The following is a 24,484-nucleotide window of genomic DNA, read 5'->3' as shown; positions in this document are numbered from 1 at the left end:
ACCCAGAGTCTTTGGATGGGGCGGTCTATAAATTTAATTAATTAATAAATACTGATGGTATTAATTAATTAGACTCTCTCCAAGTCTCCTAATGATGGCTCCTAGCAGCTTCATATAGATATTAAAAAACATAGGCGACAAGCTTGATCCCCGAAGAACCCCACAAGGTAGTCCCAGGATACCATTTTCCCTGTATTGCATCACACTGCCTGATTTGTGTAGCAAATGATTCTACTGAGATAGCAAAAAACAATCCTAATAATAGTTCACTTTTTGTATTCTGAAAGAATATTGGCTACTGAAAGAAAGATAAAATAATTGGTTTTGGATATGCCTCTGTAATTCTAATTCATTTGAAGAAAGTGTCTTCAACATTAAATTCCTACTAGCTGACCTGAGTGCGGCCGCCGCCGCCCTGCGGGGGCCAAGTGTGGCCGCCGCCGCCTCGCCTCCGTGGCCGGGCCGGGCCAGTCCCACTGCCTCGCCTCCACAGCCGGGCCCGGCCCGGCCAGGCCTGCCGCCTTGCCTCCGCGGTCGGGCCCGCCTGGCTCCCTGGCCATGGCCGCTGCCGCTGTTCTCCTGGGTGCACCTTACCCAATCAGTCGCCCCCGCAGCCCAGCCAATCAGCTGGGCTGCCAGGACGCACGTTCGAAAGGCACACCCAGGAGAATTAAATATATAGATAAACAAGCCATAAGAAACCTCATTTTGAAACAATTAAATACTTTCTCCACATCCAGATGCTGAAAATCAGCAGACGTATTTGTATTCTTTACATCTTGTATTGGATAAAATTTTTACAAATACTAGTTCAGGTAACCTTTTAATATAACATACCATATTTCTCCACATATCTGAAATAAAAACTAGTTGTGGTACATTAGAGAACTTTTTTTCCTGGAAACTACTTAGGTTGTGTGCATAATGAATCAATATTTCTTCACATTATTCAGTGCCATTGTTTTCCATAGACTGCTCTTTCCTCATCACACACACCCCCCGTGGCTGCTGCTTCTTCCTTTCTGAACGAGTCACATGATGATTGCACAGAATCAGGGAGATTGCACAGAATCAGGGATCACACAGAGAATGAGATGATGTCAAAGTGCTATGTCTGACATGGTGGAATTTCTGGTGCTTAGTAAATGGGATCACAACCAATCAGATTTGGCGACATCACCAAGGTCTATTGAGGGCAATTAAGATTAAGGGGAAGGGAGGGCAATATGCAAATATTTTTGAAGGCCTGCCAAAAAGTACTGAAAAGGCAAGGCATTTGGGGGCATTGCCAAAAATGCTCAAGAAAAACAGTGTATTTTCAGCTCAGCTCTAAGCTAATTACTTTAGATTAACTGAGGTTGGGATCTAGCTTTACATTCTGCTTGTTTTCAGTAAGATGCAGCACACTGGTGTGTAAATGGCTAATTTGTTACCCCATTATTTAAGCTGCACCCTGCCCTGTGAATTGCTAATAAACTTGTATAAAGTAGTAACATTGCTGACTCCTATGACTAAGTATTGAGTACAATTTAATGTGAAATATTTGCAGCTGCCACATTGAAATGGTGTGTGCTTTCCTGTGTGTGAATGATAGATTTGCTAATCAAAAAATGCATGTAAAACCTTTTCTCATATTAGCCCTTTAACCTCCCTGTCATTCTCACAATTATGGTAGACAACAGAAATGTGGACTTCTTTCCTTTTTCCTAAAGAGCATTCATATTGATGAAAAAGGGAGGTGGTTTTTATTTCAGATTAATTAATTCAGGGTTCAGGAGGGCAATCTTGTGTACGCTACTTCAATTTGGTATAAACTAATATGCATAAAATATTCTGAGCCTCTAACTCTTAAGATTACAAGATTAATTTCTGAGTATATTTTTAACTGAATCCCTAAGCAATGACTAGTATCAATAGCAATTGGTTGTTGTCAGCATGAGAGGTGGGGAAAGAGTTATATGCTCTTCCACATTTCACTGATGAAAATAGGGACATGCCTGTGAATGGGTAGGGAGGATGGTAGTGTGGACCACAGGGAGGTATGGCCTACAGTTCTGACTACAAGCACACCACAAATGGAAAACAGGTAATGAAAGTGGATGCAGAGCACACCATTCCAGATTACCCATGGTGATGAGTCAAGTTCACACCCTCCAATGTTTTGCAGATGAAAACAGGAATATACTTGTAATAACCAATGGTCATAACAAGGAACACTGACCAAGTCCCCCCTCCACTTTTACATTCCACCCACTATATGCTGTGCACTGCATTATGCCTTAGTGTTGTGACCCATTTAGAGGGAGGTATATTGGAGTCCTGATGCATCCACCCACTCCAAGTGAGTGGGTGGATGCATCATGACTCCAATACACCTCCCTCTAAATGACTGGAGATTTAATAAGACTATGCACACGTTCCCCACTGGGGCAGGGAGGGCAGCAGCGGGGAGGCAGAGTTCCACCTGACTCCCCCCCCCATATGATCCATAGGTTCCTCATGGGCACGCTGTCATGCACCCACATGATCTACACTACTCATCCCAGGAATTCCACAATGCACCATGTGATGAGTGTAGTGCACTGAGGGATTCTCCTGGGAGTTGGGCACTCTAGGCACCTGACTCTGTATTTCAGGCTGCGTGCAGCCCAAGCATACACATGACCTTGTTTTGTACACTCAGTTACAAAAGCCCAGGTACAAAACTCGGGCTTGTGAAGGAGGCAGTGTTGGGATTGGGCTCAATTCCAGCACTGCACATGAGCAACCCTACCCAGACAGGGCTTCCCTAACTTGGGTAGGGCGGCTTGTATTCATAGCCTTAGTGTCCAGAGACTCTGGGGAGAAAATTTAATCCTGATGAATGACTACTGAAGCAACTCCTGGGGAGGGTGTCGGATGAACAAGGCATCCTGCACAAGCAACAACAACAACAAAAAAGGCAAGCAACAGAGACAGTGATTTATCAGGAAGAGATTTCAGAAACTAGGAACCAACCTAGTAAACAAGGGCAGTTGAAGCCTTTGGAGTTACCAGTGCATTGTGTCTAATAGTGGAGAATATCAATATCCACTTGGGCAGTCACTTAAAACAAAACTTCAATAAAATGCAACTAAAACAGAAACACTTTTTAAAATCTCACTTGAATCACAATGGTTTACAATGCATAAGCTTTGATGACTATCATGAACTATTCAAATTGACATCAAGCAAGAGTGCCAGCAACCAACAACCCAAATACTACCATTTGTTTTAACCAGCAATGTGTTGGGGTTGGTTGGTTGGTTTTAGGAGATGCAGAGGTTACACAGTCTTATGTCAAATAGGCATTGTCACAAACAGGGCAAAAGTGAATGGCGAGGACCAGGTTTGGTGAACAAAGATCAGGGAAGACTGAGTTAGCTAGTTCAGGCAAACCTTATCATATGCGGCCCCGACATCCATGGTTCCACATATTTGTGGTTGGGCAATTGACACCTGACCTCAGTGTACATGTAAGGGGGGGTGTTAAATTTCACATATCTGTGGTTTTGAGGTGGCTGGAAATTACCTCCAAGGTCATTTCTGGCCACCATTTTGCAGTGTAGAGCCATTTTGTGGTTCTTGTGGAGGGGGATTGATCATGATTTTTTGTGGGGAAATTGTGGCTTCTGCGGAGCATTGCTGGACAGCTTAAGACCTGCAGAACACAGTATGGCACTTTATTTCAATTATTTTAGCCATTTGAAGCCTTTTTTTTTTTGTATTTTGTTTTTGTCCTGCAGGAATCTAACCCCCCAATTGCCATAGAGTTTGTATTTGCTTTGCAGAAATCTAACCACCCCAATTGCCATAGAATTAATGCTTCATTATCTGTGTTTATTACCTACATAAATTGGCAGAAATAGAACCCCCATGGATAACGAGGTCCACCTGTAGTAGATTGTGCAGAAAGGAGGAAGAAGTGGAAGATGCTTTGAGGAGGGATTTTAAGGCCAAGATACCTTGATAAGCATAGGGAGCAGAATAAGCAAAATCAAAAGCAGCAATACAGGAATGGGAAGATGCATCCAAGGGAAATTCTGGATGCCTGTAGAAACTGGGCCACCAAAACCTGGGGAGAAAATTCTGTCAATAGATGTTGAGATGATGCAGAACAATGGATTAAGTGATGCTTTAATGGATTAAGTGATGCAGTACAATAGATTAAGTGATGCATGGATTAAGTGAGCATGTGGCAGGTCATACACTTGATTTGGTCTTTGGGTCATCGGTGGACTGTTGTGTTCCATGGATTGTCCAGGAGGCTTTAATACTGTTTCATGAACAGATCACAAACTGGTAAAGACTGGACTGAGAGTAGACACAGCACACTTCTGCAAGTGTGGGGGACCAGTTAGGATGGTCCACCCCCAGAGGCTTATGGATCCTAATGAATTTCTGATGGCACTGGGAGATTTTCCTACTGAGAGAGCAGACAATCCTGTTGATGCTCTGGTCTCTCTCTGGTATGATGAGATGAGTCAAGCGATTGATATGATATGAGCGTCTAGACACCCTCCCTGGCCTGCCAAGCCCAAGCAGCCCCTTGGTATACAGGAGTAGATAGCTTGAGTGCCGTTGGTAGAAAACTTGGAATGAACACGATCAAACACATGCTAGAGCCGATCTTAGAGCCTATTCTGTGGCAGTGAAGAAATCTTCCTTCTCTGCCATTCTTGCATTCACTCCGTGTTGTCCAGCTGAGCTTTTTCGAGTGATTCAGGGGCTAGTCAGTGAGGTCCCCAAAGACCATCAAATGAACCTTTGTCAGCCTGCTGTGACCAATTTGCATTACCTTTTCCGGATAACATTGCTCATTATCGGGCTGACTTGGATGTTAAGTTTTTTTGCAGGACCAGAATTGAATGTTGCCGATGTACCATCTGGTCCTATTAGATTGGATACCTTTCAGATGGTGTTGCCGGAGGAAATGGACAGACTGCTTGGAAGTCTGAGACCTATCACATGTGTGCTCGATCCTTGCCCGTTGTGGGTGGTGAAGGCAGTCAGAGAGGGGCTGGGTCTGTGGCTTGGCAGGGGTGGAAAATGCCTCCCTGAATCAGGGGGTGGTGTCCTCTATGTTAACAGAGGCAGTAATTAGACCACTTCTGAAAAAGCCTCTTTGGACCTGACCATCTTAAACATCTTTCAGCCAGTTTTAAAACATCCATTCTTGGGCAAGGTATTGGAGTGCATGGTGGCATCAGCTCCAGGCAGTTCTGGATGAATCTGATTGCTTGAATCCTTTCCATTTGCAAATAAAGGGAACAATGAAACTACTTATAGTTTTATGCAATTCATAGCATACCCTGGAAGTCTGTTCAATTCATTTGGACTTTTTTCACTTGCATACGTTATACATGCTAGTGCTAGAAAACCTTATACTTTCCCTTGACTGGCTGTCTGAATACCACAGTTTTTAATATCATTCTTGATATAATGCTGCAAGCACAGCTAATCAGTCAATCACTCATGCTTAAATAAGCATACTTTGGATTTTATTTTATTTTATTTCCTCCCCAATGATTTTGCATTTGTGCAAGCTTTGGAATGGCTAGGTGTGAGATTTTGCAGCAAGGCAGCAAGTATTCTTTAGCATCCATACTGACAAAAGCTGGATAAATGCTAAAGTTCAGGCTCTGGGATTAAGATACTTAGATTGACAGTGCTGCTGTTTCTATGTCTTCCAAAAGTATTTCATCAAAGCCCTTATGCATTTAGCATTAGTAAATCCAGGACCTTGATGTCAAGAGTTTAATTACAAAAGCAGCTCTCTCTAGGTGTAACTATGAAAGATCCAAGGAGACTGTTTCTCCCTCCCTCCTTCTTCTATGCTGATTTTCTTTTATGCTTCATAAAAAGATGCACTGTCATGATTTATATGAACTTGAACTTGACAGACACATTTTTTTTAGGCATCATGCAGTGCTTTTGCAATTGAAGCAGCGCTGAGTTATACCTGCAGCCAAGATAAAGAAGGGGTATTATATAGCAGCAAACTGAGTTTCCAGAGGTCACAGAATGAAGCAAGGTGAGAACCAGGAATAGAATATAGGCTTCTGGTCCGTTCTAATCCTATTCTCTCCTAGTTAGCACCTTCAGTCTATTTCAGATGAGCTTAAAAATCATTGCAGGCTTTCTTTGGCTCCTGGATGATGTTGAAGCAGAAAGCATGGGTGCTCATTTTTGCTATATTGGAGATGCTCTGAATCTGCATAGACAGACACTCATTGTTATGAAAAGAAGCAGTTAAGTGTGCTGAGAATGTATCTGTCAGATTGATATTGCTAAGAATAAATACATGTGGCTCCTTTGTTGCAGTTCCTATCTCACCAAAATGCTTGAATTGACACCCATATAATGGGAAGAAAAATCATCTGGCTACCTAATTCCAAATATGGAAGGAATTAGCATATGCTTCCTTGCATAGCTTTCTGAAACAGGGAGTTCAAAAGTCTACAAAGGTGCTGTAGAACACTTGGTGATGGTCATGTAGTGCTTTGAACTTCAGACTCTGCATTGCCTGGGCAACATGACGCATGTTAAAATGCTTTCCCACCGAAGTGTTGCAGTAATCCAGAACAATTGTTAAATTTGAGTTTAAATTAATAAGAGCAGTATTAAAAAAAAATCAGAAGATTTAGTAGAAATTGGCTTCTCACTTTAGAACTTGTTTCTGTAAGCTGAAAGCTAGGGAAATAGGTTAGGATCCAGACTAAGGTAGTCATGACTAAGTGCAAGTTAATGTGACAAGTTAGTCAAGCCTAACTTAAGTCCCATTAATTTAAATGGGATGTAGTCTTTATGAAGAGAGGGAGAGAGAGAGGGAGAGAGAGTGTTTTAATTTAAGCTTTAAAACCTCGGGGATCAGATACATTCAATCTAATTCCATGATTTACATTTCAAAATATTGTGGGCTGAAAAGATTTACCCATAATAAATCTGGTAGTAAAGACTTTAAGGCAGATGCCTTCCTTTCCCACCCTTAAAACTGTAATTCCTGTATTGACCAAGAAAGGGTTTGTTTTGAGAAGGAGCACAAGTCAGTTAGAACCATTTTGATTTTGAGAAGCAGCTTACATCAAGCCTGGAAGGATAGTTTACTGTGCTGAAGCACTGCATGTGTGTTTGGACAAGTCAGCAACTGACATTCTGACTCACGAAGCACCAGTGCCACAGGAAAAGCAGTAGTCTAGCCCCGGTGCTTCTGAAGAGTTCTAGATTTGGTTTTTTGTTTTTGGTTTTTAAAACATTTTTTTATATCTCGCTCTTCCTCCAAGGAGCCAGGAGTATTTACTTAAGTTTCTCCTCACAACAACCCTGTGAAGTAGGTTAGGCTGAGAGAGAAGTGACTGGCCCAGAGTCACCCAGCAACTATCATGGCTGAATGAGGAGTTGAACTCAGGTCTCCCCGGTCCTAGTCCAGCACTCTAACCACTACACCACATGTTAGTGTGTGGGAGGGGGGATGTCAGTGACCTCCCCCTTGCCCTGAAAGTCCTCCGGGTCACCTGGAAAGATGTCCCTGAAAGCTGCATGACTGCAGAGATGTATCTTTAGGTGGCCGAGTGTGCTTCCTGGGGAAGGGGAGATCGTCAACATTTGCCTCCACCACTGAGCCAGCAGTGCAGCTGAGTTGGCTAAACTTTTCAGAAGCACTGGTACTTCTCCCCTTGCATTGGCTCCATTGAACTGAGGGTCCAATGGAACTGCGGGGCTGCTTCCCACCCCACCCCACCCCCATGTGCTTACCTGTCCACATTCGGACAAAACAGACAGAAGCCGAACTGCAGTCAGGGCGACTCCATGGGTTCATGCAGTGTGTTTCATTCCATTTTTCTTCAAGCTCATTCAAATAATTCCACTTCTGACTTTGGCATACACATGCGGTAACCTTGAAGGACTTTGATTTGTTGCCACCTGATCATATGCCGCAGTCCAATCTGCACTGAAAGATCTACTCAACTTCTCTGCAGAAGCCTTGCAGACTCACAAATGACCAGGCCTGTGGTGGTTGGATCACACCTGTTACAGGAGAAGGAAAACAAGAGCCCAACCATTCATCAATATTCACAATTCTAGGAGCTATCACTGGAATTAAAAATGGATACTTACTGTATTCTGCGCTGCACCATTTATTTTTGCAAGTTCCACAAACAATGATTAGAGCCAAGGAGGACCTCATTATCTCTCCTCAGAAAAGCACCAACTGCCTATGACTAATACAGTTCCTCCAGATGGGGCTTGCTGCTCGCAATGCAACCCCATCCGCATAAACATCAGGGTGAGTGCAAGATGGGTCTGAAAATCATATTAATTATAAGGAAATGAATGGGTGGAATTTAGTTCCCCATAAACAGCAAAAGATAAACAGTTGGCAGTACAAGATGTTGAGAGAAAAGGAAATGCAACATGACAGAAGGCTGGCTCACTCGGCTGACTCAGCCTAGCAGCTGCTTTTTGTGTCTCCTTAACTCCACCCTGGTTGTAAAGAGGTGGGAGGGGCTTATTGTTTTGTTCACCCTTTGGACAGAGCACGTTTGCAAGGAACAAATCCCATGGAAGAATTCTGTGAAAAAGACCAAGAGATATGTGGGCACTTGTTCCCCTGTGAGCCAAGTGAAGCTTAAGACTGCAATATCAAGTATACATATTAGGAATAAAGTCCCATTACACTCAGTGGGGCTTACTTTTAAATTTAGGATTCGACTGCAACCCCCCTGCAAGGAACAAATGTTAACCCAGAAACAGCATGCACAGATAAATCTATGGACAACTCTATTGAATAATTAGTATATGGAATTCTCTGCCACGGGATGCAGTGATAGCTTGGATGGCTTTAAAAGGGGCTTAGACAAGTTCACGGAGGACAGGTCTATCAAATGGCTACTAGTCTGGTGGCTATAGGACACCTCCAGCCTCAGAGGCAAGATGCCTCTAAATACCAGTTGCAGAAGAGCAACAGCAGGAGAGAGGGCATGCCCTCACCTCTTGCCTATGAGCATCAGAAGCATCTGATGAGCCACTGTGTGCAACAGGATGCTGCATTCGATAGGCCATGGAACTGATCCAGTAGAGCTTTTCGTATGTAAGCTGTTCCTCTTGGATTATTCTAGTGATGAATATTATTTTTATTTATTCATTTTAAAATAATTATACCACTCTTCATTTAAATTTCCATTTAAAATTTTTAAAAAACATAATAGAACAATACAGTGATAAGTAAAAATGCAACCCAAACAATCAAAACAGCTGTTAAAAGCAAACAAATCAATTTAAAACCGAAATTTGAAAGAGAACAAAATGCCTGAGAGAAGAAAAAAGTCTTCACATAGTGCCAGAAGGATACCACTCTAGGTGCCAGGTGAGCCACCTTGGGGAGGAAAGGCTGCAAACTGAGCACGATGACCCAGAAGACCCGCTCTCCAGCAACCCCCACCCTTACTTTAGATTATGGGTTCCTAGCCTTGGGTCCCCAGATGTTATTGGACAGCAAGTCCCATTATCCCCAGCCACAATGGCCTTTGGCTGAGGATGATGGGAGCTGTGGTCCAACAACATCTGAGGCCCCAGAGTTGAAAACCCCTGCCTTAGATGGTTGGGTCTCCCAAGAAAAGCCTCTGAAGCTGATCTCAGCCATTGGGCAGTGTCAGGATGTCATGTTACCTGGTTGACTGGGTGGCCCTGTGGCATCTGGAGAAGGGTGTGGCATTCCTCCTGTGGGGCTTTCATTCCATTCAGGAGACAGTAGGGATGAGAAGGGTCCAGGCTGGTGGGATCCCAGTGAGGTTGAGAGGGCAAGGCAGGGAGATCTGCAGGAAACAGCTCCAGGGAGACAGCTAGGTTGGGTGGGGCAGGAAACAAGAAGCAAGGTCAGGAAGGGGGCAGAGCTGGAAGTTGGCTTTAAGACCTGTTGCTTCTGCACTGGGGTATTTAAAGACAAGGCAGCCGATGATGAGGAGCTGTTTCTGAGTATGGGAGCCAGGAGTTATCCAGGATAGGGAACTGGCTCAATGTAGCAAGCCAGGAGGAGGACTCAGGTGACAAACAAACCTCCTCCCCTGGCTGTTCCTGAGGCTGACCTTTTCTTTTCTTTTTTTGGTGCTTACCCAGCCATTCTGGAGTTCAAGAAGGGCTAGGAGCCTACCCTGTCCCCTGGGAGTCTGACACGTAGGCTAATGTGGGAACAGGCACTGAGGTCCTAAGCTGTTGAGAGCTTTAAAATAAGCACCAGCACTCTGAATTCTGCTCAGAAGCAGACCAGTAGCTTACTGCTGAAAGCATTGGTGAAATATGTTCCAAATGACCAGTCCCAGTTAGTAGCCTAGCAGCTGTGTCCGGAACTAACAGCAGTTTCCTGGCAATCTTCAAAAGCTGACTCTGATACAAAGCATTACAGTAGCCAATAATGGTAATTAAGTCACATCTATCATAGTGATTCCAATAAATTTCTGAGGAGGGCTTTTAAAAAGCCAGAGAGGTAGGATTATTCTCAAAGAGATATTTTAAAAACACACCACCACTCTAATACCAAGGCAGTGTAGGATGGTTATTCCTAGTATAATGATAATAATAACAATATTGTTGTGATGTCATCGGGTGTGTCCCCCCACTTGTTTGATTGATTTTGGGTCTGTTTGTTGAGATTATGCAAAGCAAAAACAACTGATGTGTCCAGAGAAGGGGTTTAAAAGACATAGGGTTGTAATTCCATAAGACGATGATGGCTTTCTGTAGCAAAAATAGACCCATTAGTCTAGAGTTCTCAAATGTACAGAGTTTAATCAGTGTAAATAGGCAGAGATAACTTTCCTACAAAGTATGCTATATTTATGTCACTTGCTGTAGCACTAAAATCACAACTGACCAATGTACACTAATTGTCTGATGCCAATGATACAAGTGATTGTATTCTTCTGCAACACTCAGTTCACATTTCAGACATTCCAGTAATCAAGCAGAGTGCAGATCAGTGATTCCATTAATGGGTTGGGCCCTTCAGAATTAGGACTTAAACTGCTCATGGAAATTTCCAGTTTATACATTTAAAAAGCATAAAAACATATCAGCACTATCCCTGTGAAATGTGTTCTCTGGGTAGAAGATTTATAATTTAGACCAATCAGAGGGCAGATTTAATTATGGGCTTTATCACAGAAATTCCTGAATGACCTTGAGAATTAATTTGACATTGCCTTTCAAACCATGATGTATAAGAGTGTTCCAGCCTCCAGGATGTTACTCTTGTAACGTGTCACTCACCTTGAATATCCAGCTATGTAGTCTGACATCTGGTCCCTGTGGCCTCATTCTCAAATGCATTAACAGTGCTCTTGGGAGAAACAAGGCAAAGGCTAAAAAGCAACTATGATTACAAGCACACAATACGACAAATATGAATACGGCGAATATTTATATATCGCTTTTCAACAAAAGTTGAAAACAAAACAAAAGTTCACAAAGCAGTTTATATAGATATAAATGAATGAAATGGTTCCTTGTCCCCAAAGGGCTCACATTCTAAAAAAGAAACATAAGATAGATTCTAGCAACAGCCACTGGAGGGGTGCTGTGCTGGGGATGGATAGGACCAATTGCTCTCGCCTGCTAAATAAAGACATAACAACAATATTAGAGATAAATAAATTACATTAGAGATAAATAAATTATATTAGAGATAGATAAAGATATAATAACAATAGCTAATGAAGCTCAATGTTTGTTTTAAAGGCATCATAAACACCCAATCATAAAGCTCCTAGTAATCTCACAGGGTGTCTGCATCCCCAGGTGATGTGCAGGAGAAAAAACAAAGTTCATTGGCTGCTTAGGCAACAAAGATTTCTCAGTCTAGTCAAAGAGAGAAACTGAAGGACAGTTTGGACATTTGCCCATTATAGAAGCATGAGTGGCCTTATTTACCGTTTCACATAGATCCACAATCTCCAGTAAACCTCTGCTGAAGGAGGCTACAGGGAACAATTACCTGTAAGATCAGGCCAAAGGTCAATTCAGTCCAGTTCACAACCAGGGCATGATGTGGATAGCAACCCCCTATTATTTGTTCTCAGAAACTGGTAATTGGAAGTATTAGTCTAGAACTCCAAGGCTGGGAAAGTTACTGCAACCAGCTATCCCACTCCACTTTTTCTCTCTTTTCTAATGTTTACTAGGGCAAAGTTTCTAACTTTAGGAGCTATAGTCCAGCAACATCTGGAAACCCAACATCCCCAAAGGCTGTTGTTGCTGGGGATGATGGAAGTTGTTATCCGGCAACACTGGAGATCTAGCTGCGTGTCGGTGATTGACCAGAATTGGGATTTGGGGGTTGTGGTGTACAGCTCGTTAGAAGAGTTGACTCAGTGTGTGATAGCTGTGAAGAAGACAAATTCCATGCTAGGAATCATTAGGAAGGGGATTGAAAATAAAACTGCTAATATTATAATGCTTTTATACAAATCTATGGTGTGGCCACATTTGGAGTACTGTGTACAGTTCTGATTGCCAGATCTTTAAAAGGGCATTAAAGAACTGGAAAGGGTGCAGAAGAGGGCAATCAAGATGATTAGGGGGCTAGAGTACCTTCCTTATGAGACAAAGTTACAACATCTAGGGCTTTTCAGTTTAGGAAAAAATGATTAAGGGGAGACATGATAGAGGTTTATAAAATTATGCATAGTCTGGAGTTTGTGGATAGAGATAAATTTTTCTCCCTCTCTCACAACACTTGAACCGGGGTCATCCCATGAACTGATGACAAGGAAATCTAGGATCAACAAGAGGAAGTATTGTTTTACTCAGTATATTGGCAGCTTCCTATGTTCCTATAATTAATCTATGGAATTCTCTGCCACAGAATGTGGTGATGGCCATCTTGGATGGCTTTAAGTGGAACTTAGACAAATTCATGGAGGATAAATCTATCAGTGACTACTATTCCTGATGGCTATAGGCTACTTTCAGACTCAGAGGCAAGATGCACATGCCTTCAGCTCTTGCCTGTGAGTTGCCCAGGGGCATCTGGTGGGCTATTGTGGGAAACAGGATGCTGGACTAGACAGGCCAGCAGGGCTTAGAACAGGCTAATAATCCCTATACTACAGCAAGTATCAACATTTTAGTCAATGCCTCAGTTCCACAAGAAGCAGCCAATGAACTAAAGCAGAGGTAGAGAAATGCACCATGAAAGAAAGTCACACTACTCATTTTGCCTTACGAAATATTATTGAGCAGGGAAATGCAGGGCCACTGCTTTTGGTCGTAAACTTGCAGAAGAAAACTGAACTATCATTAGCAATTATAAATCTGTATCCTCTATGAATGTCTAAGCCTTGAAACAGCTTTCTAAATTAATGGCCCTCGTCACCTCTTGCAATGAGTTCTGTAAGTTAATCAAGCATTGTGTGAGGAAGTTCTCTTGAAATTGTAGGTAGTAGTAGATGTTCACACCTCAAGAGAGGAACGTCCAATTGCTTTGTCAGACCATTGTTTGGGTGCCCTGATCATACTTCAGTCAAAGATGCTGGCTTCTCTAATGATTCTCCAAGATTCATTGTCTAATTACAATTCACATTTAGACTCTCCATCTGCTACAAATATATTTTCAACACCTGGTTATTGACCCAGAGATATTGAAAAGCTCAAGTGTACTAATAGCTGTACAATAATCATTTTGTTATTGTGTATTTGGACCTGTGTTGCCTGCAATATTTCCTTCTAAAGCTAAGAAAGCAATTTACTATGCTTGTTACCATAGGTTACTGGCTGTTGCTGAATTTGTTTTCCTTCATTTATTTTCTGAAATGCTACAAGGTTAAAAAGCTGATCAAACATTTCCTTTAGAGACCCGCCGTGTGTCACAAATAGTAGCAGAGTATACAAATTATGCTTCTCTAATTTGTCAGTGTTATCTCCAGAGATATTGAAACAGAAAGCTCAGGGCCAGAGTTTACAGTAAGAGTACTGTAATCCACACTGAAATAGCCTTGCTCACGCGGCATTCTTAGAATATCTTTTCAATCAGCCATTTTATAATCAAGTCAGTACACACATATAGTGAGGCTGTTCTCACATGCAGCCAAGACCGGGCTAATGAAGCCAAGCCCAGTCTTGACTGCTCTTAAGAACCACCGGCAGCCATGTGGCTGCCGACAGAGCCTCAGCAGCAAACTTGCCAAAGAGGCCCACCTGTTAACCAAACTTAAGGGCACAAATGCACCCGTTGCCTGGGCTAAATGATTGTGTGTCAGTCGGTAGGATCCTCAAAATGCACTGCACACTTGCACGGTGTGTTATGGGATTTCCAAGGGACGGGATGACATGTCCTGGCCCCTGACAATCAGTGCTGCTAGAGAAAGCCAGTGACCATCTGGACATGCAATCCGTGAGCCCAGCAAGGATTGATGGATCATCTGCAGGGAAGGTAATTTTGAGCAGCCTTCCCTACCAGCTGCCTGATAGCCTTCTCACATAATCGTGAGAAAGGGCTCAGTGTGTGCTAGATGAAAGGGAGTAGAGATATTAGATAGTAGAGCTGAGAGATATTCCTACCTGCAACCTTGGAGTAGCCACTGCCAGTCTGTGAAGACAATGCTGAGCTAGATAGACCAATAGTCTGACTCAGTATATGGCAGCTTCCTAAGTTCCTGTGTTCTTTACTTTGGAATAGAGGCGACTACAGGGAGACATGATAGAGATATGTAAAATTATGCATGGAACAGAAAGTGTGGACAGAGATAAATTCTTCTCCCTCTGTCACAACACTAGAACCAGGGGCCATCCCATGAAACTGAACCTTGGGAGATTTAGGACCAACAAGAAGTACTTTTTCACACAGCACATAATTAATCGATGGAATTAATCGATGGAATTATCTGCCATTGTATATGGTGATGGCCACTAGCCTGGATGGCTTTAAAAGAGCCTTAGACAAATTCATGGAGGACATGTCTATCGATGGCTACTAGTCTGGTTGCTGTGGGACACCTCCAGCCTCAGAGGCAGGATGGCCCTAAATACCAGTTATAGGGGAACAGCAGCAGGAGAGAGGCCATGCCCTCTTGATTCTTTATCATTGTGAACCGCCCAGAGTGTGGGGTGGTATATAAGTTAAATAAATAAAATAAAATAAAATCTGGTAGGCCACTGTGTGAAACAGGATGCAGACTAGATAAGCCTTGAGCCTGATCCAGTAGGCCTTTCTCCAGTAGGCCTATTCTTATGAGGAGAAAAGTTTGAAAAGACCTTCTTCCCCTTCTCTGATTCACAATGTAGCCTCAGGGCCAAACTAGATGACACCCCTTTTGTGGCACTGAGGCCTACCTGCTTAATTTTTCTAAGGTAAATATTATGTGCAGGGCTCTTTAATCTAAACCAGGACTGCCTGGGGGTGGGGATGGCAGAGGGTTAAGGCTTCCCCAGCCATTATCCCAATCTGGATTGGGCTGCCTCAAGTGCTAATTAAATTAGAAAAACCCTTTTATATTCTTTTTATAATACTCTCCAAAAAATGAAAAACCGCAAACTTAGAATCATGATCCTGTATTATACTATTCCAGCAGCCTATAAATAGGCTCCATCTCTCCAGAAATCTGTCTTGTCCCCTTCTTCCCAATGCTTTTTAATAATAAGTTAACTTTATCCTCAAGGCAGTATGCCAGACCTTCTCAAACCAGTTCTGGAGGGATGAGGCCCCATACGATTTCCATTTTGCGGCTATACACACTCTGGCCACTGCTACTGAAGTCAATATCAGTTCTAAATACACTGCCAGAGCTTCTTCCTTTATATAACCAAATAATAATATTCTTGGATCTTTTGGAGTGCATATCCAAATTTCTTCTATTTTCTGTTGGACCTCACTCCAAAAACTGAGCCAGTGTGACAGGAGCAAGGTCCAAGCAAGGCAAGCAGGCAGGTTTCCTTGGGGGAGAAGACAGCCCTGCACCATTGCCTCCCCTCCTGGGTATTTGGTGGGGGAGGCATGACTGGGGGTCACCCAGCCCATTGCTGCTTACCTCTCCTGCTCAAGATGGTGAAGGCAAGGAGGAGGGGGGGTGCTGGAGGCACGTGTTTCGTGGCCATCTCCTCAGTAAGGCAGGGCAGCACACAGAAGGAGGTCCTGCAGTGACAGTGGCAGCAGCCCAAGGCAGCTCTGGGTTCTACATCTGGCACCTGGATGCTTCTAGGCAGGAAAATGGGCAAATGCAGGAACCTCCTGCCTCCACCAGAGAAGGACTAGCAGAGCCAAAAGCTCAGAGGGCAGGAGCAGGACTGTGCAGATGCCAGTGAGAACAGGCCTGCCATAAGTGCTGCCTGTTGTCACTGGGACTGGGACAGCTTTGCCTCAGAACCATGATGCTCAGTGGCATTGGAGTGTGGGGGAGGGTTGTGACCCAGTGTGGGGGAGGGCGTGGGGCTTCCAGTGTGGTGGCTTCCAGAGACTCCCCCCCGCCCCACCGCTCAATTGTATCTACATGCCTGATTTCCCCCCTTTTGGAAGAAGAACCATACTTTCCTCTTACATCTGTCCCCATAATATGATGGGAAAACTGCCACCAGGTTCTTAGCTATGAGGTGTTTGGCTGTGACATTGTTGAACAGAATAGTTAACACAACACCAAGTTGCCACCGAGGCACAAATAGTTACCACCAAGACGCTGCTGGGAGCTGCTTGGCTCCCGCCAGTTCCCACAGGCACTGTTCCCACAGTTCCCACAAGTAGATTAGCCTCTGCTTCTTCGGCGATATGGTGTGTTATGCTCACTTGGTAGAGATATTTCTATCTACATACACACAAACACATACTTGGGTATGGGGGGGCAAAGAAGAAATGTAAACAGTGATCAAATGGCCATAACATGCAAGAAACATAATTGTCTGTGACAATTCTACGTGAAGCTTTAATGTTAATAGCAGTAATTGGTGATAACAAAATCTTCCTAGCCTCGCCAAGCCAATTAACACCTGTAATGTGCTAGGAATTTTAAAAACCCTTTTCCACAGGCCCCCAAAACTAAGCAGCTTACAAACAGCCTTGCCTGCAATTTAACAGGGCTATGAAGATTTTGTGTATATATATATATTTGATCTTTACATAGATTTCTGGAGGCCAGGACACATTATCCCATGTTCAAGGGGACTCTGTGTATGCTCAGACTGTGTGAAGTATGACAAGCTTGATCCAGTTCTGCATGCTTGCAAAAGAGGAATCTAGTAAGGAATCCCCTTTACAAGCAAAGGGGGAACCCTATGGGGTTAAAAAGGGTGGGTGGGGCAGGTGGGAGATCATATTACATGCTGTGGTGGAGGCTCCTCAGCAACAACAGTCCAGTGGTCGCTCCCCTAGGCCCTGTCGGTGCCCCCCCCCATCAGCGAGGGCCTAGTTTGAGCCTCCACACAAGTGCAGAGGCCATTAGAGTGACCTCCACGCATGTACGGAGGCCATTGTGTTGCCCCTGCCAGCCTGCACTGATGGGGAGACCTGGCAGGGCCTAGGTGACCTCCCATGTACCCTCGCCCCTGCCCACCCTTTTCAAGCAAAGCCAAACTGGGCAAAACTGGTTTGACCCAAACCAGGCCCGATTCAGCTCGAACTTGTACTGGCTACCCTTTGTGGGGGCCAGTCTCAAACAAGTCGAACTGGGCCAGTTAGAATCAAACCCAGTTCATATCAAACTGGTTCCACATATCCCTAAGACAGTGGACGAAAAGCTGATGCTATTACAAGAAAAGTCCCCAGAATAACTTCTACATACTGCTGATATTTTCTGAGTGCCAGTAGCACACAGTGCACTCCAAATATGCCTATTTCCTCACTTTATGCACCAATGCATTTATGCATACTGGACTTGTATGTAATACCTGCAAACTGTACTATTTACCTATCCAGTACTATCTGTCTTGTGAAATGGATTTCACAGCTTGAGCGGTTCAAAATATGTTACCATTTTGGAAATGAGATGCTGTATAGCAATCACAGTGCACACATCCACAACATCTCACTTGAAAACTCTGCTTTTGAGACTGTTGTTGAAGATCTGTATGTTGAAATTAATATTTTGGAGGCAGACTTGCTTCTCCCATACTGTAACATAAAACTAGCAAACCTCCTTACCATCCTAAAATGTTGGAGGATATGCAATAAGCATTGGCCTCCATCACATACACACAGAGGGAGACAAGTGATACACAGTATCCACATGATACTTCCATTAACATCCATTGCATGGATGTTCCACAAAGAGGTGATAAGATCAGGGGCATCTTATGAAACTGATTGCCAGGAAATTTAGGACAAACAAAAGGAAGTGCTTTGTCACACAGCACATAATTAATCTGTGGAATTGTCTACTGCAGGATGCCGTGATGACCACCAGCTCAGATGGCTTTAAGCGAGGCTTAGGCAAATTCATGTAGTACAAGTCTGTAAATGGCTGCTAGTCCTGATGGCTATAGACTACCTCCAGATTCAGAGGCAGGATCTCTCTGAATACCAGTTGAAGCCTGGGGAGCAATGGCAGGAGAGGGACCATGCCTTCCTCTTGTGGATGTGGTGAGCTTCCCAGAAGTACCTGGTAAGCTATTGTATGTAGCTTCAGTTACTATATGAAACTAGATAGTGCTGAACTAGATAGGCCATTGGCCTGATCCATCAAGGCACTTCTTATGTTCTATATTATTGGTGCCATCTATGTGGTATGAAACTGCAACATGGGAAAGTGTGTGTGTGTGTGTGTGTGTGTGTGTGTCCTTTGATGCAACAGTTTGAAGCCCACTGATTAGTTCCAGTGGGCTTCCATTAATCCAAGATTTATTTATTTGTTTGTTTGTTTGTTTAATTATTTATTCAATTTCTATACTGCCCTTCCAAAAATGGCTCAGGGCGGTTTACACAGAGAAATAATAAATAAATAAGATGGATCCCTGTCCCCAAAGGGCTCACAATCTAAAAAGAAACATAAGATAGGCACCAGCAACAGTCACTGGAGGTACTGTGCTGGTGGTGGATAGGGCCAGTTACTCTCCTCCTGCTAAATAAAAGAAAATCACCACATTAAAAGGTACCTCTTTGCCAATATCAATTAAAAAATACAAAGACATTGCCATGAACTTAATTTGACACTATTGTTGGGGTCAGTTTTCCGGGAAGGCTAAAAGCCCTCCAACTAGTCTGGTGGGATTTTGGCTCTGGACTCTTATGATTAATCAGCCCAATTCAATAAGAAGCCAGAAAGGAGAATTAAGTATCTTTATTCAGCTGAGTAAAGGGTGTCCATTTCAATGCAAGAGAGAAATGGCACACCGCAGGAACAGTTACAATCAATTTTATACCTTAACAAGCAGTGACAAGCAACAAGCCCCCTCCCTCAGTTCCCCTTTTCTGTAGAATCAATGCTATTGGCTATATTCAAATAAGTTGTCGTTCCAGACATGGTGTCACATATATCAAGAGGTGGCTTCCTGTCTTTCCGCTTGCGGTTTCTAAGCTTAAGCATTTCTCAAGTGTTATCTTCCTGTCCTGTCTGGAACTCAGAAATGCTTACAACACCCAAAAAGAGATTTGCTTGCAATTTCTTACTATCATTTATTTCCTAATCAGCTTTTAGCAGTATTACAGAAGCAAAATGGCTACAGTTATGCCAAAGGCAAAACACAGCTTTTTCCAGCCCTCACACTATGTCAAAGAAAAGTGGAAATGTGTCTCCCTGTTCTATAATACTGGAACTTGGAGTTACCCAGTGAAATTGATTGACAGTAGGTTCTGGACACAACAAAAAGAAGTCCTTTTTCACATAATGCACAATGGAATTGTGAGGTTTTCTGTATTGTGAATTTTGTTGCCACAAGATGTGCTGCTGACCACCTCCTGAGATGCCTTTAAAAGGGGATTAGACATTAATGGAAAGGAGATCTCTCAGCCCCTTTTAGCGATGGTGACTAAATGGAACCTCCATATTCAGAGGCAGTACTACTACTATTATTTCTTATCTACTGCTTTTCAGTGGAAAAGTTCTCAAAGCAGTTTACATAGGAGGAGGAAAGGTTCCCTGTGTCCTCCAAAGGTCTCACTTCTAAATACCGATTACTAGGTGGCAAAAAATGTGGGAGGGCTTCATGCCCTGTTGGGGCCTACCCAAAAACATCTGGCCAAACATAACTAGAAACAGTATGTGGAGCTCCTTGGTCTTATGTAGCAGAGCTCTTCTTATTCTGCCACTCATCTTACACATACAGAACAAAGCAAACAGGAAAGAGCTGCCCAGACCTATTTTACCAGTTTGTGAAATTGCTTAGAGCAAGGGTCCCAGATGTTGAGTCGCAGATGCTGTTTGACTACAGCTCCCGCCATCCCCAGCCACAATGGCCTTTGACAAAAGTTTGAGAACTGCTGGCTTATAGAATGAGCATAATTTCAAAGACCAGTATAAGCACATTAATCTATTTTTGGAAGATCAGTATTTACTGCCATAGTAACGAGCAGCAGCCTGAAGCCCTTCTGTAGGGTTGTAATTACTCTTGTAACTTTCAATGGGCTGAGTATAAGCATCATTGTCAGCTCCAGAGTGGATGCTAGAGACACTGGGGGTTTTCACTTGAAGGCTAAACAGATGATAAAGAAATATTGCCCTCATGTGACCATCCCTGGTTGTAAAATTAGGTAGTTAAAAACAGAGGAGTGTCATTCTTTTTGTGCTAAGTAGATTTGCCTATTTTAAAAGCCTACTGTATATCAGCACAGTGTTGAAAGGAAGAAGAAAAATGACTATAAGGTCATCTGGTAGACTTTTGTTTGATTTGTATCATCGTTTGTTTTTACCTTTAGTCCCTGGCATCTCCAGTTAAAAAGATCTCAGGTAGCAGTGCTGGGAAAGAGCTGGGAAAGACCTCTCTCTGCCCAAAAAGAATCATTTTTGAATCATTTATATATTTTTAATTTCTGAGAACACTTATTTCAAAAAAAGGCTCAATAGCTGTACAAAAATATAAAACTCAACAGCCCCAGACACTCATCCAGTAGATAATAAATATGTTTGAGGCGTGATGGAGTAAGGTACCACCTAAACTGTAACTTGTGCAGACTTTCCTGCAAAGAGACATTCATAATATTTTTAGATTGTTTTCCCAGAGCCATTTCCATTCTTCTTCACGCAGTTGGCCTATTAAATCTCTATTCCACTTATCTTTATATTTGGATCTGACTCTGTTTAAGCTTAAACTCATCAATAGAAGGTACCACCTGGCTATTTTTCCTTTCCCTTCTTGTGAGACTCACTCTGTATCTATTCCATTTCAGATTTCTCCATGGACATGTATCAGTTTTGATTGTATAGTATATATTTCAAATTTGAAGAAATGTCTTTCTCCTTGCATTTTTCTATTAGTTCAGCATAAGTCCACAGTTGTCCATAACTGAGTAATAGGAGAAAACAATGTTTTATTGTGCCATTGGTCTGGAATAGGGTTGACAACCAGGGATGTTTATAGAGGATATGCAACTATTTGGGGGACCAAATGACTTTTTTTGAATGAAGAGGAACAGAGACTATTTTGGGGACCAAACAAGGTTTTTTGCATGTGTTGAGGTGTCCGAAGTTCTGGGAGCAGCTGGGACATTTCGGTGAACATTTTGTTCATTCAGAGCACTTTGTTCTCATGAGCAGCTTCTCCTCCTCTGTCTCCTTCCTCTTCCTACTGACCATCCATCCAATGGGGAAGCCAGAGGGGAGGTTCTGCTTCAGTGGCAGGTTGCAGAGCCACGTGATGCAGGAGCACAGATAGGTGGGCCCGGCAGGCCACTGGTGGCAGTGGCAGCAGCAGCAATGAGAAGTTAGCAGTTAGATAACTAACTTTATTCAATTAGCAACTAGTTACCCCAGCTAACTGAGTAAAAAGGCACCTTTTGAAGTGGCACATCTCTTCTATTTATCATGGGAATAGCCCTGTGGGGACAGGCGAGAATCTTACTTATTTTTCTATGAAAACCGCTGTAAAACCTTCTGTTGGAAAGCCATATATAAATGTTTGTAGTTGTAGAGGACAGCAAGCAAGTGGGAGACTTGCAAGTAGTGGTGTGTCCGAACCGGTCCGGCAGCCATTCCAAAGAATGGCCGAACTGCCGGACCGGTCCGGCCCTGCCTGGTCCGGGTCCGGGTGGGGGGTATGTCTTTAAGGGCGGGGAGGGCTTGCTTAGCCCTCCCGCCTCCTTGCCCCCGCCAGCGCCCGTATTGTACTGTATAGGGGCGCTGGAAACCAGCCGCCCCCCCCCCGCCGCCGCCGCGGCGAAATAACCTCTAAAACCATCCAGCCCTCCCTCCCTCCCAGCTAGCTGCCCGCCCGATCGGAGGCCCGGTCTACTCAGCGATCGGAGGCCCGGTCTACCCGCCGGGAAAGGGCCGGGTAGACCGGGCCTCCGATCGCTGGGTAGACCGGGCCTCCGGCGATCGGAGGCCCGGTCTACCCAGCGATCGGAGGCCCGGTCTACCCAGCCCTTTCCCGCCGGGTAGACCGGGCCTCCGGAGAACGGCGTGGTTTGCGGCGCGCGCATGCGCGCGCGCGCAAGCCACCATTCTGCTGGAGGCCTTCCAAGCGAGAGGAGCTCTGTGCCGGAGCTCCTCTCGCTTTTTATCCAGCGACCGGGTGAGCGACTGGGTGGGCGGGCAGCTAGCTGGGAGGGAGGGAGGGCTGGATGGTTTTAGAGGTTATTTCGCCGCGGCGGCGGCGGGGGGCGGCTGGTTTCCAGCACCCCTATACAGTACAATACGGGCGCTGGCGGGGGCAAGGAGGAGGGAGGGCTAAGCAAGCCCTCCCCGCCCTGAAAACAAGGCCCCCCTTCGGTGCCGGTCCGGACTTCTCCGGACCGTGCACATCCCTACTTGCAAGTGGGAGACCAGCATGCAAAGGGGGCGGCTCGGCAGCTAGCTGGCTGCCCTGCCTCCAGCCAAGCGGTGAGGTTGCTGGCCTGGCTGGGAAGAACAGCCTGAGTGATCCATGGGGGAGGAGGACAGAGGACCGTGTGTGTGGTAAATCTAATCAGGAGAGGAATTTACTGTTAAGAAGCAGGGGCCTTGAGAACTCTGCACCTAGACTGAGCAGACATACAGTTCACCTGGTCATCAGCTTCACAGTAGTGAGCGTATATTATACCAATATCCAAAATGTGCGTATATTATACCAACATCCAAAATGTTTTGCATGCAAACATGTAAAAAGTGAAGACGTTTTGGAAACTTTTTTTTGGTAAAAAGCATCTTCTATTTCCACTTTTTTTGGTGATGGATGTTCACACAAACACACACACACAAACACACACACACATATGTGTGTGTGTGTGTGTGTTTATTTTAATATATTAACATACATTTTTGTATTTTTTTAATATTTTTATTACATGCCGTATGCTGCTGTGGAGGGATTAAAAGTCGAAAAACAGCTTATGAATATAAAGAAACATAACTAATGATGTTAGAGGCCCCAGTCCACATGGGAGAAGCCAATAATGCAGCTTCTTTCCATGCCAAGATTGTGTGACCACAAACCTAGCACAGCTGTAGCCTGTGAGGGCCGGGTTCCCTCCAGAGTATTCCAGAACCTCCTTGAATTTTCAGTATTCAAAAAAAAAAAAGTGATCCTTACCCTCTTATCTGGCAATAAAGCATGTCGGGTGTCTTTTACTCCATTGCTTCCTAAAACACAAAGTATCTTCCAGTCCTCTGGCCCAAGAAAGGAAAGGTACTAAGATAACACACAAGCACAAGGCCCTTATTTTTAAATGTTATTATATTAAGTGTTATTTCTGTAATATTTAATACAGTGACAGCATCTTAACTATATAAGACTGCCTGTATTTCTGCTCAGGCTGTTCTGTGGTGGGTCTCTGTCCCCTGAGACCCTCCTCAACATACACTTATTGCCTGTGGCCTGAAATTGGGGTAACAGTGGCATGGGAGAAGCTGCTGCAGCAAGAGCTGTTTTCACATGGCGGAGACTGCTGATATTACTTTTGAAGTGTGAGAAAGAGCCATGCTGGTAATGTGAATAGTGACCTATACTAGCTGCAGAGGAAATGCAATTCAGTTTTACATATGAGAAAGCGTTCTCCCTTTACTTGCACAGTTGCTGGTGATTCTCCCATCTACGTAGCTTTGTTTAATCCCTTTTAAACTTAATACTGCTGTTGGACTTCTTATGGTTTTTATTAAAAACTAGCAGTTGCCTGCATCTGCGATAATTTATTATGAGCCTAATCCTTAATCCTAATCATGTGTGCTTTGTATTCTCCCTCACAGTCAGCATTAAGAAACTGTAGCCATGCGGCAATTTGTTATGCAACAGTCTATAATATTATTTGTCAGTACTCCTCTTGTGTACAATGATACATTCTGTGACTTGGGATGCATAGTGGCTGATAACTTGTCATTGGAAGGAAAACTGAATAGTAAAAAGTGGGGGGAATTGGAGCAGG

At 43.7% G+C, this 24,484-nt stretch overlaps 1 protein-coding gene and 1 long non-coding RNA gene across 16 annotated transcripts in view; one reads left to right on the top strand and one right to left on the bottom strand.

Annotated features, from left to right (window-relative positions):
* The window catches only part of LOC128346113 (uncharacterized), a 28,468-nt gene extending 18,801 nt beyond the window's left edge, over window positions 1–9,667 (bottom strand). Inside the window, exons 1-2 of the long non-coding RNA XR_008316787.1 lie at window positions 8,137–9,667; window positions 7,774–8,046 (exon numbers count right to left, since the gene is read on the bottom strand). This is a non-coding gene — a long non-coding RNA (uncharacterized LOC128346113). The remainder of the gene's footprint in view (window positions 1–7,773; window positions 8,047–8,136) is intronic.
* Window positions 1–24,484, top strand: part of CADPS (calcium dependent secretion activator) — a 544,177-nt gene that overhangs the window by 147,557 nt on the left and 372,136 nt on the right. The gene's annotated exons all lie outside the window — the stretch shown is intronic.

This window comes from Hemicordylus capensis, chromosome 2 (genome assembly GCF_027244095.1).
Source record: "Hemicordylus capensis ecotype Gifberg chromosome 2, rHemCap1.1.pri, whole genome shotgun sequence".
NCBI lineage: Eukaryota > Metazoa > Chordata > Lepidosauria > Squamata > Cordylidae > Hemicordylus > Hemicordylus capensis.
This window is presented reverse-complemented; position numbering and strand designations above follow the sequence as displayed.